The sequence below is a fragment of the Leucoraja erinacea genome, chromosome 2, assembly GCF_028641065.1.
Source record: "Leucoraja erinacea ecotype New England chromosome 2, Leri_hhj_1, whole genome shotgun sequence".
Classification (NCBI taxonomy): Eukaryota; Metazoa; Chordata; class Chondrichthyes; order Rajiformes; family Rajidae; genus Leucoraja; species Leucoraja erinaceus.
The window spans coordinates 49,211,384-49,227,616 of record NC_073378.1 but is presented as its reverse complement, the minus strand read 5'-3'; the positions used below and the strand labels follow the sequence as shown (position 1 = coordinate 49,227,616).

At 39.7% G+C, this 16,233-nt stretch overlaps 1 long non-coding RNA gene across 2 annotated transcripts in view; it reads left to right on the top strand.

Annotated features, from left to right (window-relative positions):
* LOC129709899 (uncharacterized) overlaps positions 1–4,737 on the top strand; it is a 52,532-nt gene extending 47,795 nt beyond the window's left edge. For both annotated transcript variants that reach the window (XR_008725593.1, XR_008725592.1), the window contains exon 2: positions 3,223–4,737. This is a non-coding gene — a long non-coding RNA (uncharacterized LOC129709899). The remainder of the gene's footprint in view (positions 1–3,222) is intronic.
* Positions 4,738–16,233: the final 11,496 nt, after the last annotated feature.

Genomic DNA, 16,233 nt, shown 5'->3' with positions numbered 1-16,233 from the left:
TTCCTTTGACAAATGATAATAAAACAGTCACTGCAAAGTATTACCATCAAACCACCAGGGAAACAAAATTAGCGCTATGGCTAAAAGGTGTAGCCTGTGGCCTATTTCTGTTGCACCAAATCATTTTACACCTCCTTCATAACAAAAACCTTGTTATTACCTGATTATATAGTGTGCTTGTAAATGATTGGGTATGGTCTTTATTTTTCATTTTCAGGTGAAATTATTACCTATTCTGCCAACAGCCCTGCAGTTGTACATCTACTTGTTCTATTGGGTGTTCTGCATTGCTGTCGGGGTGTTACAGTGATCACATCTGACGTGTCTCTGCAAGTTCTTTGTGCAAGGAGAATGACATTATCTCAGCACCTGCCTAGGAGAGTACCTGGCGTGCAAAAAACCCCAAGGCCAATATTAAATTATCAGCTTCGCTTGATAGTAAAAGGAGGGGCTACTAGCCTGACAAGTGATAATTGTTGCTAGTTATAATCTTCATATTTACAGATTTGTGATCTTGGCAGAGTGTCACCCACTCAAAACACTTCAATTTTTCAGTTTTAGAAATACGGTGTGGAAAGAGGTACTTCGGCCCACCGAGACCATCGATCTCCTGTTCCCACTAGTTCTATGTTATCCCACTTTCTCATCCACTCCCCACACATTGAGAGCAAGGTTATAGAGACCATTAATCTGATAAACCCATACATCTTTGGAATATGGTAGGTAACCAAAGGTAACCCACACTGTCACGGGGAGAACGAGCAAAAGTATCAAGAATGTGGAATTTTCATGATTTATTAGCAGTTTGAATTTTCAAAGTTGCTGATTATCTATAATTTCCCACCCAGTAACGGTGAGGAATATTTATCAGTTTACTGGCTTCTTTTGAAAAGCCAAATGTTTATTAGAACATTAGAAACGGGAATAGTCCCTGAGGATTGGCGTACTGCGCATGTTGTTCCATTGTTTAAAAAGGGTTCTAAGAGTAAACCTAGCAATTATAGACCTGTTAGTTTGACCAGTGGTGGGCAAATTAATGGAAAAGATACTTAGAGATAATATATAAGCATCTAGGAACAGTCAACATGGATTTGTGCCTGGAAGGTCATGTTTGACTAATCTTCTTGAATTTTTTGAAGAGGTTACTAGGGAAATTGACGAGGGTAAAGCAGTGGATGTTGTCTATATGGACTTTAGTAAGGCCTTTGACAAGGTTCCTCATGGAAGGTTGGTTAAGAAGGTTCAACTGTTGGGTATAAATGCAGGAATAGCAAGATGGATTCAACAGTGGCTGAATGGGAGAAGCCAGAGGGTAATGGTGGATGGCTGTTTATCGGGTTGGAGGCAGGTGACTAGTGGGGTGCCTCAGGGATCTGTGTTGGGTCCTTTGTTGTTTGTCATGTACATCAATGATCTGGATGAAGGTGTGGTAAATTGGATTAGTAAGTATGCAGATGATACCAAGATAGGGGGTGTTGTGGATAATTAAGAGGATTTCCAAAGTCTACAGAGTGATTTAGGAAAAATGGGCTGAAAGATGGCAGATGGAGTTTAATGCTGATAAATGTGAGGTACTACACCTTGGCAGGACAAATCAAAATAGGATGTACATGGTAAATGGTAGGGAATTGAAGAATACAGTTGAACAGAGGGATCTGGGTATAACCGTGCATAGTTCCTTGAAGGTGGAATCTCATATAGATAGGGTGGTAAAGAAAGCTTTTGGTATGCTAGCCTTTATAAATCAGAGCATTGAGTATAGAAGCTGGGATGTAATGTTAAAATTGTACAAGGCATTGGTGAGACCAAATCTGGAGTATGGTGTACAATTTTGGTCGCCCAATTATAGGAAGGATGTCAACAAAATAGAGAGAGTACAGAGGAGATTTACTAGAATGTTGCCTGGGTTTCAACAACTAAGTTACAGAGATAGGTTGAATAAGTTAGGTCTTTATTCTCTGGAACGCAGAAGGTTAAGGGGGGACCTGATAGAGGTCTTTAAAATGATGAGAGGGATAGACAGAGTTGATGTGGACAAGCTTTTCCCTTTGAGAATAGGGAAGATTCAAACAAGAGGACATGACTTCAGAATTAAGGGACAGAAGTTTAGGGGTAATATGAGGGGGAACTTCTTTACTCAGAGAGTGGTAGCGGTGTGGAATGAGCTTCCAGTGGAAGTGGTGGAGGCAGGTTCATTGGTATCATTTAAAAATAAATTGGATAGGCATATGGATGAGACGGGAATGGAGGGTTATGGTATGAGTGCAGGCAGGTGGGACTAAGGGGAAACAAATTTGTGCGGCACGGACTTGTAGGGCCGAGATGGCCTGTTTCCGTGCTGTAATTGTTATATGGTTATATGGTTATATGGTTATGTTTTCCCAATAGTCTTGCAGCAGGTACAGCATTCATTCCCTTGCTCAATCTTCAGAACAGCTAAGGGAAATCATCCCTTAGTTATCATGTCCCTAGATTAAAGTAGATGGAATCAGCCACCATTGCGATTAAATTGACCCATAGGCAATGGGTGACCACTCAGCTTGCCGACAGTCACATCTCAAAAATTATCATTATGATTAAAAAGTAATGTACAGCCACAACAATATTCCAGGGGGTTAAATGCATTGAGGAAGGGGTGCGAAAATTGCCACAAAAGCAGTTGATTTGTCTTGTTTGCAGTTGATTGTTCAATTCATAATGCTCTGAAATGTGTGCCATTTACTAGACATGGTATTCTTATATTTCACATGGATCTTTTTGGATAAACAACAGCTGCTGACCATTTGGGGTAGGCTACCTGTCAAGGCTATTGCCTTTTTTCACCACTAAGCTAAATACATTATCAATATAATTTATTTACATTGGCATCATTGCAAGTTTTGAGGGACATGCTCAACTATTGATGACAGTCTAACAATATAATTGAAGATAGTTGTTTTATTTTATGGTTTATCATACAGAGGTGCGTTGGTTAATCTGTAACCATAGAATAAATTGAACATTGCTCATTAACCTGCGGTGCTGATTTTTCTCCCCCGTTTGAAACATATGCAACTCTTCCCCAAAGTGATCATGAAATTGAAACTGCATCCTACTTTGTGCTGTTGGATCTTTGAATTCAAATTCTCATGATTTTATTTACTGAATTCCCTTTTCTGTATTATCATTTTTGCAGGTGTTTTTGAATAATTTTCCCTGCTACTTTTTTGTCTTTCTTTCCAGGGGAACCATGCTTCTTTGCGGTGACTTATCAGCACAGAATACAATCAACACATCAACTGAAGCGTCAACATTTAAAGATGTGACTTCAACGTGGGTGCGACTACTTTAAAGTTTGAGCTTCACAGCTCTGCTGATCCTAATCTCGCCAAGACTTCCAGCATGCAATACTGAATAACTGCCGGGAATATGAGCACTGGGTGATATTTGCATCCTCTCAACCAGAGGCATTGTTAGGATCATTGAGGGTTGATTCTAGTCATAAACTAGATATGAAATGCAAATAAAATGCTGGAAATGTTTAGTAGGTCAGGCAATATCTTTGGAAAGAGAAACAGACTCTTTAAGTAAATAGTTCAAGTTATAGGTGGCAAGGTGGCACAGTGGTAGAGTTGCTTCCTTACAGCGCCAGTGATCCGGGTTCGATCCTGACTGCAGGAGGTATCTGTACGGAGTTTGCCCATTCTTCCCGTGGCTGCGTGAGTTTTCTCTGGGTGCTCCAGTTTCCCCCTACATTCCAAAGACGTACAGGTTTGTAAGTTAATTTGGCTTTGGTAAGGTAAAAAAAATTGTAAATTGTTCCCAGTGTGTAGGATAGTACAGTGTATGGGGATTGCTGATCAGCGCGGACTCGGTGGGTCGAAGGGCTGGTTTCCGTGCTGTATCTCTAAACTAAAACTAAACTAGATGATTCTAAGAACAGATGATTCTAATATCACTACAGCACAGACCAAGATGTGGAATTGGTTTTAATTAAATACTGGGAAAATAATCACAGGAAAACCGTTCACAGTAGAGACCTCTGTTTGTTCTTTCTAATATGTTTTAAAAATGTATTTCCTTTATTATTATTTTTACTTTTCAATAGGTACTTTTCTCATTGTCTGCAATGTTCCTCCTCCAACTTTATTTTAATATAGATTTTATTTTTATTAAATAACAAATGAACGATAAATACAGTATACAAAGAAAGACAAGTACATGATATTAGGATGCCACAAAGCATTGAAAAGACAATGAAACACATTTGAAATGCAGCTCATTCTGTAATGTACGTAAAGGTAGAGATGCTGTCTCACAGCACCAGAGACTTTGGTTCGATCCTGACCTTGGATGCTGTTTGTGTGGAGTTTTCATATTCTCTCTGTGACCGCGTGGGTTTCTGATGGAAATATTTATGTAACTATTTCCTTGTGTATTCTATCTGTGTCTGCACAAGATTGTTTACCGAAACTGCCTAGGGCACAAGTAATTGACAGGTCTCGGTCAAGAGATTAAGAGTCTATCACAGAACTTGCAGAACGGCTAATCTTGCTCCTGTGTAACTTTCCACAGCTAAATGTTATTTCCTTTGAATTCTGAGTGTCCTTGTTCATTACCATTTGTCTGGATGCTTTTTTGTCTAAATCAATGTATAAAAGAGATGGTTTTCAGCATTAGCTCAGAGAGGACTCCCACAGACACTTGGGCTCTGTGTGACTCTCTCTCTCACAATAAAGTTCGTTCAGTTTCAACCTCCTTTTTTGTAATAGTCTTTGGATGCAGAGAAAGCATTTGATCAGGTAGAGTGGCAATACTTATATAAAGTACTACAAACATTTAATATGGGAGAGAATTTTATAACATGGGTAAAATTATTGTATGATAAACCGATGGCAAAAATCTTAACTAACAACATCTTATCTCAAAAATTTCAACTATCAAGGGGTAATAGGCAGGGATGTGCGTTATCACCCCTGCTATCTGCCCTTATGATAGAACCCCTGGTTGAAAGTACAAGAATTCATCCGAATATTCAGGGCTATAATACCAGGGACTGAAAGAATAAAATCTCATTATATGCAGATGATATACTTTTATATATTACAAAGTCACAAACGAGCATACCAAATTTACTAAATTTAATAGAGGAATTTGGGTCTTTTTCTGGATATAGAATAAACTGGAATAAAAGTGAAATCATGACATTAAAACCTCAAGAACCTACATACTTATTGAAGTTCCCCTTTAAAATCGCAACAGAAAAATTTAAATATTTGGGTATTCAGATTACTAGAAAATATAAAGCATTATTCAACGCTAATTTCATACCTTTATTAAATAAACTTAATATGCTGATTACATTTTGGAAAACACTTCCTTTATCATTATTAGGTAGAATAAATGCAATAAAAATGATCTTCCTACCACAATTACTGTACCTATTTCAGTCTATACAGGTATATATACCAAAATATTAAAAAAAAAATTAGACTCTAATATTACTAATTTTATTTGGGACTATAGATCACATAGAATTACAAAAAAAACACTTATGTAAACCAAAAGAGGTCGGGGGACTTTCACTTCCGAATTTTATGTATTATTACTAGGCAGTGCATATTAAGAATATAATTTATTGGCTGGATAGTTCTACCCAACAGACAGAATGGATAAAAATGGAGAAAGAGGATTGTCATCCTTGTAATATAGGAACGATCCTCTTCTCCCCGAAAAAACTGAATAACACAATATATAAGAAGAACCCAATTATATATGGTGCAATAAGAATTTGGAAACAAATAAAATTATCTTTAAAATTAAGAAATTTATCATTGTTAATGCCAATAGCGAATAACCCTTTATTTAAACCATCTCTTATTGATAAAACATATAACCAATGGGAAAGTCTCGGAATTAGAAGGATCGGGGATATGTACGAAATGGGAAACCTACTATCATTCCAACAATTACAATTTAAATTTAAACTGAAATACAACCAATATTTTAAATATCTTCAGATTTGCGATTTCATGAAAAAATATATACAAGGATATCAAAAAATAACCTGAATTATTGGAAGAAGCAATGAATATTGAAGCTGACTCACAAAAATTAATATCATATTTATATAATAGTATTCTAAATATAGACCTACCATCGACAGAGGTACTTAGAGAAGAGTGGGAACGGGAACTAATGATAAAAATTACAAAGGTTATATGGGAAAAGTATTTGATATATATTCACAAATGTTCAATTAATGTAAGACATAATCTAATTCAATTAAACATTTTACATAGATTATATTCAAAAACAAGATTGAACAAATTTTATCCAAATATATCCCCCATTTGTGATAAATGTCTATCCCAAAACACAACTATAACACACTCCTTAGTCTCCTGGACAAAACTTTATAGATTTTGGAGTGATATTTTTGAAATATTTACAAAATTATTCAAGATAAGAATGGAACCTAATACTGAAATGATTATATTTGGAGTAATGGAAGATGGGAATAAATTGAACACATCTCAAAATTTATTTTTTAACTATGGTTTAATAATAGCAAAAAAATTAATACTTAAATTTTGGAAAAATACATCAATACCAACGCTTAAAATGTGGATTGCAAATATGTTGGACACCGCACATCTTGAGGAAATGCGATTCCTCCTAATGGATAAATCAGACCAATTCATAACGAGTTGGTCTCCATTTGTCGTCTTCTTGGAATCATATGGTGCAACACAATTGTAAAAACTAACTGTTTCAGGACTGGACGAGGGTTGGTCAAGATTATAAACAATGATCTCCTTTTTTTTTCTTTTTTTTTCTTTCTTTATGTCTTATTCTCTTTTTTCTATTTTCTTTTCCTCAACTTTCTTCACTCATTCGACTTTCTTCTTTTTCTTCACACACTATATATCTCACGCTTTTCTATCCTTTACTATCTAATTTATTTTTCTTATTCTAATCTTTCTTTAATATAACACAAAAAAATAAGAAGCTGTACATAAAATGTATTATGCAAATATATATTAGGCACTTTGGTGCCATATGATTGTACTTACTTCTAATAAAATAAAATATTTTAAAAAAAAATAATAAAAAAATATAAAAGCTATAATGAGGTACATTGGAAAATCGGTAAACGTCCTTTGGTTAAGAGAGGTCCGTTCAATAGTCTGATAACAGTGGGAAAGAAGCTGCTGTTGAATCTGGTGGTATGTGCTTTCAAGCATTTATATCTTCAGACCATGGGATAGAAGAGGAAATGATTGGGATGTGAGTGGTCCTTGGTTATGTTGGATGTTTTCCCAATGGCAACGTGAAGTGTAGATAGAGTTGATCGTGAGGGTGGGGAGGTTGGTTTGCTTCATGGACTGGGCTGCATTCACTAATCTCTGTGATTTCTTGTAGTTTTGTGCAGAGCTCGTGTAAAATCAAGCAGTGATGCATCCAGTAGGGATGTAGTTATAATGTATCTGTAGAAATTGTTGAGGGTCATTGGAGACATGCTGAATTTTCTTAGTCGTCTGAGGAAGTAGAGGTGTTGACGTGGTTACTTGAATATGACGTTACTCTCAAGCAGTGTCGTGTACATTTGCAGCCTAACTTCCCTGCTCAAAAAATCATTTAAATCTTGTAACATAAAATGCCTTATTGATCTCCTGCTATCTTTAAGAACACATTAATATATATTTTAAGGTTGTTTCTTTTCTTCTGTATCAGTCTATTTCCTCAATTTTCTTGACTGACTCTCGCATCTTGGTGCACTTCCTTAAATGCATTGCCATTCTCTGGATTGAATTGCATTTGGCATTTTTTCCTCAAATGATCAAACCTTGTGTATCATCTGTTGGTTTCTTCTTCCCGATCAATCACATGATCATTTTGTTTTAATCACCTGCAGTGTTGTTTATTATCATTAACATTTCCACTAACATATTTCACAGAATCTAGTGACTGAGTGCTGAGTCCTCTGGAATTAACTAGTAATGGCCTTCTGGTTACAAAAACACTGGCCAACTTTTACTCTTAGTTTCCCATCACTAAACCAATATCAGTTTGCTTTGGGTCACATAAACTTTGTTTTTCTGACCTTTTGCATGGAATCCTGTCAATAGCCTTGTGAAAGCTGTATCAAACATACTGCGCTCATTGACCCACTTTGTTGCCACTTCAAAAATCAGATTGAATTTTTCAGACATGGCTTTAATTAGCAAATCCATGTTGATGGTCCCTGATCAATTTGTAATTCCTTAATGGAGGTACCTGAGAATAAATTTCAAAAATTATTTCTGTCGGCAAAATTAAACTAACTGGACAATAGGATGGCATTGACAGTGCACTGGTTCTCTGGTACATTCCCATAGCCAAGAGTGAGTGAAAACTAACAATCAGAGCCTTCACATTTTCTCCCTTTAGTTTAGTTTAGAGATACAGCGCGGAAACAGACCATTCAGCCTACCGAGTCCGTGCCGGCCAGTGATCCCTGCAAATTAACACCAGCCTGACACACACTATGGACAATTCACATCCATACCAATCCAATTAACCTACTAACCTGTGCATCTTTGGAGTGTGGGAGGAAACCGAAAATCACAGAGAAAACCCACGCCAGTCACGGGGAGAACGTGCAAACACTGTACAGTCAAGCACCCATGGTCAGGATTGAACCGGGATCTCTGGCGCTGTAAGGCAGTAGCTCTACCAATACGCCACCATGCCGCCCTTTGTCCCTTTAACAGTCTAGGATATAAGCCAATGAGTTGCTGGAATCTAGAGCAAACACAAAATTGCAGGAGGAACTCAGCAGGCCAGGTAGCTTTGGTGAGGAAAATGCACAGTAGATGATAAGGGTTGGGATCCTTCATCTGGTCTGAAAGAGTAGAGTGATGACGGCCAGTATAAAGAGATGAGGAGGCATGGGGCAAGAGATGACGTGATACGTGAGGCGGGGTTTATTGGCAGATGGAGAGGTTGGGAAACGGAGATGTGGATAACAACAATGGCTGGAAGGTGTTAAGTGAAGATAACAAAGGGCTTTCGATTATGACATCTGATGAGAAAAGAAGAATTGAACCAAATAAAAGAGTGACGGTGCATTGATGGGAAGAGTCGGGGATGCGGTAAGAAGACCATGTGGGAGGAGTGTGTGGGAGATGGGCAGGCAGTATAGGAAGGGGAGGGTGAAAGATTGAGTGAAGAATTCAAATGGCTTGCATCCGGAAGCTTGGCAAGGTGACTGTTCTGCCAAGCAGCTGCACTCTGCCTTCCATGGCCATCCGAAGCTCCTGCCTGCAAGCCATTATAATTTATCTTCCCATTCTCAACCTGTCTGTTCTCAACCCCCTTCATTGCCAGGGTGAGGCAAATGCAAACTGAAGGAGCAGCACCTCATATTCTGCATGGGTATCTACAATTGAACAACAAATTTTCTAATTTCAGATAAGCTGCTTCCCATCTGTCCATTTCTTTCATCTTCGGATCCTCTCACACTAAACCTTTCTTTCCAACTATCCCCTGCCCCCATCACTAAGCCTCTCTCCTCCGCCCCTACGCCAACTTCCATTTCCCACACACACTTCTCCTTGGATGCCCAATTCCCTCTCTCCACTGTTCCCATCTGCCCACCAACAATCCCTTATTTGGTTCCATTCTTCTTTTCTTACCAGATCCCATAACCTGCAGCCCTTTGTTGATCTTCACATCCCCTCTCATTCTCTGTCTCTCAGTCCACCTTTGTCTTCCTCACCTGACTCCATCTGTCAACCAATCCTTCCTGATCCACCAGTCCCTTGCAGGCTTGTAGCGAACACTGCCCTTCAACTTCCTCATACCAGCTATTTCCTATCTATTTTTTCAATCCATGTTGAATGCCCATTTCCCTCCATAGATGTTGCCTGACCCATTGAGTTCCTCCAGCAGTTTAGTTTTTGCATATAATATACATAATCTAGGACAAGTGATTTAACCACTTTCAAAGATCCTAAGCATCTTAATACTTCTTTTGCTGTGTTTGTCCTACAATATTCAACACTTGTATAGTTTAGAAGAATGAGGGGGACATCATTGAAACGCACCGAATAGTGAAAGGCTTGGAAGAGTCGATGTGGAGAGGATGTTGCCACAAGGGGGAGTGTTTAGGACTCGTCATAGCCTCAGAATTAAAGGACGTTCCTTAAGGAAGGAGATGAGAAGGAATTACTTTAGTCAGAGGGTGGTGAAATCTGTGGAATTCTTTGCCACAGATGGCTGTGGAGGCCGTCAATGGATATTTTTAAAGCAGAGAAAGATAGATTCTTGATTAGTACGGGTGTCAGGGGTTATGGGGAGAAGGCAGGTGAATGGGGTTAGGAGGGAGAGATAGATCTGCCATAATTGAATGGAGGAGTAGACTTGATGGGCAAAATGGCCTAATTTTGGTTCTAGTATTTATGACCTTATGACGTAATCATTGACTGCAACCAGGATCATTATCTGCTCTTATAAAGGTACGCCACCCACCCCCTTCTGCTGGGTGATCATTTTTGTCTCTTCTGGGCCTTTCTCTTACCTTGGTTATAGATTCTTGCTGAGGACTATATTGTGCCCTCTATATCTTCCTCTTTGCTCCACCTATTATACGAGGTTGGCTTGATTTTATATGTGTTTAGAATTATGTGGTGTGATTGGATAGCATGCAAAACAAAACCTTTCACTTTACCTTGGTACGCGCGACAATAATAAACCTAACCTAACTTAAACCGTATGTACATAAAAAAATCAAGGATGAGATTTAACAGTAGATGGCTTGCATGTGAGGAAGAAGTGAATGGAACGAAGTGTGCGCAGGGTGGGAAGAGGCAATAAAATCACGTGTGATGTAAATATTGGCATAAATCAACTGGAACAAATGACTCTGTGCCTTGGATTCTACGTAATGCTAGATAAACCCGCGTTGGAATCTGAAAAGCTGATAACCACAGGAAATGGTGTTCATAAACAAATATGTTTAAAAATAATACATTGCACAGAAACAAGATAAAATACTGCATATCCATAAATAAGTTTTACGAATAGTCACACAATCATTTTTATATACAATGTATGCTAAATAGCTAAGGTGATACACAACACATTGTCTCACTCCATCTCCCCACTCACTGAACCAAGACGCTCTCACTTTCCACTTCAAGCTATCATTGACATCACCAATGGGTGCAATCTCATCGGAGACCTTTGGACTATCTTTCATTGGACTTTACTGGCTTTATCTTGTACTGAATTTTATTCATAAGTTCATAGGTTCTCGGAGCAGAATTAGGCCATTTGGCCCATCTGGTTTACTCTGCCATTCAATCATGGCTGACCTCTCTTTCCCTCTCAACCCGCATTTTCCTGCCTTCATCCCATAATCCCTGACACCCTTACTAAACAAGAATATTCACAATATTCCTTTTATCATGTATCTATACACTGTGGAGTGCTCGATTGTAATTATGTATTGTCTTTCTGCTGACTGGTTAGCACACAATAAAAGCTTTTCACTGTACCTCGGTACACATGACAATAAACTAACCATCAGAAGCAAATACCACTTTTTCCTTTCCTATCAATCTTCCCTCCACGAGATTCCATCCGCCAACATTCATCCATACCCATGAGTTTTTGCCATGGCACTTTTCACAAGACATGGCACACTTACTCTTTTACAAACTATAGATCATAGAACAGTACAGCAATGGAACAGGCCCTTGTGCTCGCAATGTCTATGCCAAACTTGATGCCAAGATAAACTGCTCTGATATGCCTGCACATGATCCATATCCCTCCTTCCCCTGCATATCTTTGTGCCTATCCAAATGTCTTTTATCTTCATATTTTCCATTACCTGCCGCCTGCAAATATTGTTTTTCCTTGCGCAGTGGCTGGTGTTTATAATGTGACAAGATCCCCTCTAGCACAATGAGACCAAAAGCAGATTGGTTACATATTTTATGGAACATGAGCATACAGTGGACAAATGTAAACTAAACTTTTATTTACCTGTCATCTTAATTCTCTGCTACTTTCTTAGTCTGATCTCTTTAGCTCAGTTGTGCACAGATCAAAATAATTTCCGATGAGATTCAAGAACAAAACCTCACCTTCTGATCAGATAAAATGAGAACCGTCCAGTCGTAATGCTGTGTTCGACAATCTTACATAATTAACATTCCAGATTTCTAGCATTCTTTCTGATTTGTTTTAATGAATTTGGAGGTGGCCAGTTGGCTCAACTAGTGGAGCCACTGCTTCACAGCTCCAGTGACCTGGGTTCGATCCTGACCTCTGGTGTTGTCTGTGTGAAGGTTGTACATTCTGCCTTCGAACTTGTGGGTTTCCCATGGGTGTCCCGGTTTCCTCCCACAATCCAAAGACATGCAGGTTGATGGGTTGCGACTAGCCCCTAGAGTGTAGTTGAGTAGAACAATCTGGGGAGAAATTGATGACAATTTGGGGAGAATAAAAGATCAGAGTAGGATTGGTGTAAATGAGTGATTGATGGTCAGCACAGACTCTGGGCTAAATAATCTATTACCTTGCCATTCATCTCTAAGTTTCCATGACTCTGTAATCAATCCTCATATTTACCTCCTCTAAGCTTTTCTTAAATACTTTGTCAAGATACAAGATACAAGATACAAGATACATTTAATTGTCATTTGGACCCCTTGAGGTCCAAACGAAATGCCGTTTCTGCAGCCATACATTACAAACACATAGACCCAAGACACAACATAATTTACATAAACATCCATCACATCGCTGTGATGGAAGGCCAAATAAACTTATCTCTCCACTGCACTCCCCCCCCCCCCATGTCCCAAAGCCCCCCCGGCTGTCGATGGCGATTGTCAAAGTCAAGTCGGGTGGGTGCGAGGTCCACAACGACAATGGTGTTAGAGCCCCCGGCGCGCTCGAAGAGTCCCGGGCCATTCCAAGCTGCGCCAGTGATGTAGGACTCCAAAAGCTCTTCCCCCCAACTCGGGCGGGGGGAAGTCGCCATTGCGAGAGCCCTGAAAAGCGGTCTCCCTCCAGGGAGCCGCGGGCTCCCGGTGCCGCCGTCCGCCAGACCTGCCGTTGGAGCCTCTGACTCTCCGGTCGGGCCGCAGCAGCAGCAGCAGCAGCAGCAGCGCTCCTCCACCGCTCCACCCGCTCCGGACTCGGCCAGCCCCGCGACGGCGATGGTGAGTCATAGCACCAGAGTCCCCGGTCTCTTCCTGTTGGAGGCCGCTCCTCGTTGCGGCCCCAACGACAACGGAAACCCGACGAGAAAAGGTCGGGTCTCCCGTGCAGGGAGAGATTTAAAAAGTCCTTCCTCAGCTACCCAAGACTACACTACTCCTACCTTGATCCCTTTTCTGTCCTCCATTTTCTCAATCTCCATTGCACCTATTTAGATGTTACCGCTTTTGTTTCTCTTCAACTGAGGGTTCCACACCACTGTCGTCAATGTGGCCCTCAACCATTCCATTCCATGCCTGCATTTAGTGATGCCACTCCTTTCTCTCCATCTTCTCCTTCCATCCCATCAGTGCCCTCTTTCAACAGTTCATCCTCAGCCATTTCCAACACTTCCAGAACAATGCTACCATTAGGCACATCTTTCAGGTTCTCTGTCATGTCGTGATTCACTCCACAGTACCCATACCACTCCTTCCTGTATGGCACCCACTGTGCAACCACAAGAAATGCAGCACCTACATTTTTACTTATTTTTCATAGTAGTGTTTTAAAAGTCATAAAAGTATCATAATAGTGTCATAAAAGTATTTCTGGCTGAAACTAATCTATCACATAAATCAATATAATGTCGTTATCAATCTTATGAAGCTCAACAGACTTGGTACTGGAGTTGGGCATTTCAATGCCAGCGTGTGGAGATGGGGACTCCGCCAGAGCCCAGTCTGTGAATGCAGAGCAGAACAACAAACATCCATCCAGGTAATCTCTGGGTGCCCGCTCTACCACCCACCAAATGGAGCTCAGGGCTGGGTAGACATTGACGCAGAGACAACAACCTGGCTGCTCAACACCCAGCTTGAGATCTAACTATTCCTTTGTTTTATGTTTCATTCGCAAGAAGAAGAAGATCCATCTCCTATGTACTGCAGGGACCAAACATAAACTTGGTAGCTGCTTTGTAGAACACTTATGTTTGTTTCCCAAGTGTTACCCTGATATGCCAATCATTCCTGCTCCATCTTACTCCTGTAAACCTCTATCCTTGGTCTCCATTATTCTGAAGACTTCCAATTACTTGACATTTTAATTCTCTGTTACTCTATCTCAGTTATGTACCGTTGCCAATAATTACCTTAGAGACTCACAAACAACACTTCATCTTCCAATTAGACACATAGCAAATTCCCAATTTCAATGCTGTGTCTAAATGTTTTACATCAGCATCCCAGATTGTTTTATTCCAGATTTTTGTATTCTTTCAAAATTGCTTTAATAAGTTCAGATGAGGCACAGTGGCACAGCTAGTCGAGTTATTGTGATCCTGATCTCTTGTGCTGTCTGTGTGGAGGTCAGGATTTAACCCAGGTCACTGGGAAGTTCTACATAGACCCAGAAAACTCCACCTCAATTTTGATTGGGCATTTCTGGATTTACCATTGCATTTAACAGATGATTATTCTGCTATTCCCATTTTCATTTCCTCTGGGCTCATTGATGTTTCTTTCCTTGCTCTTTTGCTGTGCACTATCATCAACATTGATATTTAGTTTCCTGCTGTGATCTTCCTTTTTCAGTTTTCCTTCCTTCCACCATTTTTTATGCACCTCATTGTTATTAGTTCTATTAATAGGCCTTTCACTATTTCTAACCACTGATGCTGCCTGACCTGTTGAGTATTTCTAGTATTTCCTGTCTTTATGAATAATGGGTTGAATTGTCACCTGTTCCCATTGAGGAGGTTGTAAACAATACACTGCTCTTTAAATAATGCCAGAGGATATTTGTCAATCACATGAATGATTGGTACCAATTTTAATATATTTTCCCCAGGATAGATTATATGACAAAGTAACATTTCTTGAATGACATCAACCATCTGAATCAGTGTGATTTACTGTTGGGATGTTTTATAACCCTTAGGCACAAAGGCTTTTGATTCAAAACAAGAGCACGTAAGCGGAAATAGAGGCAAAATGTTGTAAACCCTCAGATAGCTAGCTGGCATCTGTGGAAATTGACTCTCCATCAGAAACTGACATGAAGTCTTTATCCAGAAATATTAACTGTTTCGATTTCCACAATCATGGCTTGACTTGACTTGTTGAGTGATTTCAGATTGTTTTTTTTGCTTTTCAACACCAATGAGGAGTCAGTCCAACACAGCAACCGATCATGCATGGCTAAGACCACATGGTAGATATTAAAAGTAGTTATTTAGTGAGATTTTCACAGGATGTAAAGAGAAACAAAGCCCTGTTTTCATTGTTACTGTGGGGTTTCTGCATTGCCATCTTGTCCAGAATAGGCTGTTCAGATCACTTGACTCTTACACACCTTGGGATTTGGTATTTAAATTTAACTTTGGTACTTATATCATGCCTCATGATGCAACCAAGACTGTGATTCCCATTTAAAACGAGTTGGGCAGAACATGTTTGGCTATTTGCAGTATTTTGAGTGGCAGGTCATTAAAAGGCATTGACAGGGCAGTGCTGTTGACAGGACATGTCCATTTTAAGAGCCAAACCTCAGTAGCATTAGATAGACACAAAAAACGGTTGAACCATATTCTATGGCATTTACACATGAATTCACAGTTCATTGGAAAATTAACCATTGGTAACTGTGGGTGTATTGAGCAGTGATTTGCAGTTGTTTACTAGGAAACATTATGCCCTTTGCTATAGTAAACAGTAGTGGTCAGAGTAATGTCGCTATTAAGGTAACGACTAAACCTCCCTCCCCTCTCCTTTCCCCAATAACCCCTTCCTTTCTCTAAACCCCCCCCCCCCCAACCCCTTGTACTCCACCTAGACTATATTTCTCCCCTTCCATCTATATTCCTTCCACTAGCTTCACAATTTTTGCAACTCTTCAATCCTTTTGACTCCAACTTTCTGTCTTTTCATCTCTGGCCTTTGTCCAACCATCTGCCTATCAAATAACTCAGCTCACCTGTATCAGTTTACTAACTGGTAGACACAACATCCTGGAGTAACTCAGCGGGACAGGCAGCATCTCTGGAGAGAAGGAATG